Below are 4174 nucleotides of genomic sequence, written 5' to 3'. Positions count from 1 at the left end.
TCCGAAAGTAAACAAAATTGAATTCTCCAGGTATTCACAAATCTTTTCCGATGTAAATCTTTTCAACGGACAGAGGAAATGAAATTTAGTAAATTGATCCACTATGATCAACAATCCTATGTTGCCTGCTTTCGAACGCGGGTATGGACCTAACAGATCCATATACAGTCGTTGGAAGGGTCTCTCTGTTTGCCTAGGTTTTCCCATCGGAGGACGAAGTACTATGTTCGGACTCTTGGTTTGTTTACAAGTCGAACAAGCTTGTACATACTCTCGAATTTGTATAAGCATTTTTGGCCAAAACAGATACCTTTTAAGCTTTTCTATCATTTTTCCTATGCCACAATGTGAAGCGGTTGGAGGATTATGAGCTCGTTGAAGGATACTTTGGGTTAACTTTGAAGGTACCCATAGTTTCCACAAACTATCGTCAGCCTCAGTTTCGTTAGTAACGGCTTCCGTTCTTTTGTAAACATATCCGTCTGTCACTTTAAGATCAGGAAATTTTTCTTGATTCGCACGAATGCGATCAATCAAATCTAGATATTCAAACGAACGAAACTCTTCCGATTCCAAATCGATAATCGGACCTAGTTCTTCGAATTCCTCTACTGACTCGTTCTGTCTTGAAAGCGTGTCAGCAATAACATTCTGAGAGCCCTTTCGATGCTCTATGCGGAAATCAAAACCTTGTAATTGGATAGCCCATCGGGCAAGTCTTCCTGACAAATCTTTTTGTCTCATGAGCCACTGAAGTGCGGCATGATCCGTAATTACCAAAAAGTCTTGACCCTCGATGTACGCGCGAAACTTTTTGATTCCCTTTATAACAGCCAAACACTCTAGTTCTGTAACGGAATAATTCCTTTGTGCTTTGGATAACTTGCATGACATGTATCCAATTGGCATTTCGAATCCTTCCTCATTTCGCTGTGCGAGAACGCAACCCAAGCCGAATGAACTAGCATCACACAACAAAACGAATGGCTTCGAGAAATTTGGTGTTACCAAGATGGGAGCGGTTGTCAATCTCCGTTTCAATTCCTCAAAGGCGGTTTTAGCATCGTTATCCCAAACTAAAGAAGTCTTATTCTTCTTAATCATCTCCGTCAGAGGATAACTAACCGTTGCATAATTATCTACAAATCTCCTATACCAACCGGATAAGCCTAAGAATCGACGTAGTTGTTTCACTGTTGTTGGGAGCGGAAACTCATTGATAGCCTGAATCTTAGACGGATCGGTCTTGATCTGTCCGTCAGAAATCAAAAATCCAAGATATTTAATTTCTCTCATGCAGAACTTAGATTTTCCTACATTAATTGTGATATTGGCCTTCCTTAAACAGAGTGCTATTTCTTGCAGGAGAACCAAGTGCGAATCAAAATCGTCTGATAAGACTAATAAGTCATCGAGATATACAAAAACTCGGTTGCGAAGATGGGGTGGTATGACATGATCCATTAAACGGCATAAGGTCTGCGGTGCGTTAGTAAGTCCGAATGGCATGACCTTATATTGGTAAAGAGGACGGTTAGGAACAGTAAACGCTGTATACTGACGCGACTTCTCATCTAATGTTATTTGCCAAAAAGCATGTTTCATGTCAAGACCAGTTATAAACCGTGCAGGAGGTAACCGACTCAGGATACCGTCAATTTGAGGTAATGGGTACGCATCCTTCCTGGTATGTTTATTAACTTCGCGGGAATCCAAACATAATCGGACCTTACTTCCCTTTTGAACAATAACACAATTACTGCTCCAAGGACTACTTGAAGGTTCTATTATATCAAGAGCTAACATGTTATCAATCTCGGCGAACATAACTTTCTCCCGTGCAGGTGAGATCGGCCAGTGCCTTTGCTTAACTGCTTTAGCGTCACCGACGTCAATCGAGTGAGAAATGAGATTAGTTCGCCCCAAGCCTTCTCTTTCATAAGAGGGAAAAATATCAATTACGCTTTTCAACTTACATAGGTCACTACTGGAAAGTTTGTGTAATTTTGGTGATTCTAAATCTTCCTCGGTAGGTCCAACGTCTAGTTCAGCAATGCTTTCCTCAAGCTTCTCTGCTAGTTTGAATTTCCTAAAGAAATCTATTCCCAGATAAACTTCTTGATTCAAGTCGGGTATAATGAAAAAGTCTATGTTTTCGGTAATATTCCGATATGTCAGGGTACATGTTAAGATTCCTTTTACAGGACAAAGGTTGCCGCTTGCGGTTTTAACTTTCCCTGAACACTTACGAGTTTGTGGGTGCCTCAAGAGTGTTCTAGCTGCATCATGACCTACACAACTAACAGTGGCTCCTGAGTCTAACAAAGCATTGTACACATTGTCATTGATGAGAACGGAAGTGTAAAGCCGATCATCTCCCTTCCCCTGTACTGACGAAATCAATAGCCTACGAGTAGAAACTATATTCTTCCAAAATTTCCTCAGGCGAAGAGTAGATCTTCTGGGCTTAACAGCTTTAAACATCGTGCTTAAATCTCCGAATATTCTATTTCTAATTTTCATATAACTTGACATCCTTTCATGAAAAGGTACAAACGAAGTTTTGACGTCTTTGGATTCGGGATGAAGTGTCTTAGTCTGGTGGTTCTGTTTGTCTGATTGGTGTTCGGATGTGCCTACTGTGGACTGGTCGACACATCCTTGGATCGGTTTTCCGAAGGATTACATTTCGAGCAATTCGGCTTATATGTATTTTTGGTGCCACACCCATAGCAAAATATGGTCTTAATGTCCAAGCAGTCGTCCCAACGGTGACCTACTTTATCACAATTCCAACAAGTCATTTTGCCTCGATGGATTGCTGATACTATTGGTGGCGAATCTCCGGCGCAATCTGTTTCCTGACCAATTTCAGAAATATTACGTCGATATGCGAACGGAGTCTTAGCTGAATTCTGGCGAACTTCGTTGTAGAATTTTTCATGCTTCTTTACTTCGGCTAACAATTTCTTAACCGAGACAATGTTTAAGTGAAGTAACTCTAGTCGAAGGGAACTTTTTGAATTGTCTATCAGCAGCTTAACCAAGTCCGGTTCAGGTAGAGACCTCACTAGTCTATTTACTAGTTCTTCCATACCAACTTGATATGAATCGAAAGATTCATTCTCTCCTTGTTTACGTTTAGAAATTCTTCTCCATAAGTCAACATCATCTTCTGCATCATCATATTTGTCCCTAAAAGCAAAACAAAAGGTTTCCCAAGTGAACTCCTCATGCTTTCTCAGAAATTGCCATAGCCAATCACTTGCCCTTCCAGATAACAGTAAGTGCAAATGATCGCATACTAACTGAAAATCGTTACCTAAAGTTCGAGCAGTCAATGACCTAACTCGATAAATAAACTCCGCAGCCGATGGACTTTCCTTACTACCATCGAACCTAAGTTTCCAATCGTGGATAACTTGTCCAACCTTATTTGAAGAAATATTAACTGACGACCTCTGTGTCGAGTTTCTCAATTCATTATCCTGTAAGGCTGTGATAGCCTGATCATTAGGTGCGGAACGAAGCCTTGCACCGCTCTCTTCGCTACTAGCTTGCCTTCCCATTTGACTTTGCTGGATATGCAAGGTCGCATTGATGTGTTCTGTAAGCTTTTCCAACAGAGTTCTTTGTTGAGACCCTACGACGGATTTAATTACGTTAATAATTTCCTGTTTATCCATACTATTGGATGGTTCTTGCGTACGTCTAGATGTCTCTAAAGGTTCGATCCCGTTTCTTTGCATGGATCTAGTAGTTACGCCCTGTCTTGCATTAATACCTCGGCCTCGACCTCTGCCTCTTCGGGATTCAGTTCCTTCTATTGAGAGTCGTTCTCCGTTTGAATCTCCGGCCTCTGAAGGTATATTTCCCACAGCTGCGCGGTCAGACTGTTCTGCATCCAACAATTCGGTCTGCAGATCTACATTATCAATCGTAAGTAGTTCTGTAGTACAAAGAGCGCGACAAGTAGGACAAGCAGGAGAGCTTCTAAGCCAATTTGTCAAGCAAGCATGGTGGAATGAATGTTTACATGGGGTTGTTGCAACCAACTGGCTTTTCTCGAGCCCAACATGACAAATTCGGCAAAACTCTGGATTATTTAGAATATTTCCGATACTATTATCATTGCTTTCCATCTTGTTGCTCTACTTCTCTTTCAGGTTTATAA

This window comes from Drosophila kikkawai, unplaced genomic scaffold, assembly GCF_030179895.1.
Source record: "Drosophila kikkawai strain 14028-0561.14 unplaced genomic scaffold, DkikHiC1v2 scaffold_87, whole genome shotgun sequence".
NCBI classification, from domain to species: domain Eukaryota; kingdom Metazoa; phylum Arthropoda; class Insecta; order Diptera; family Drosophilidae; genus Drosophila; species Drosophila kikkawai.
The sequence above is the reverse complement of the archived record's forward strand: the minus strand, read 5'-3'. Positions refer to the sequence as shown.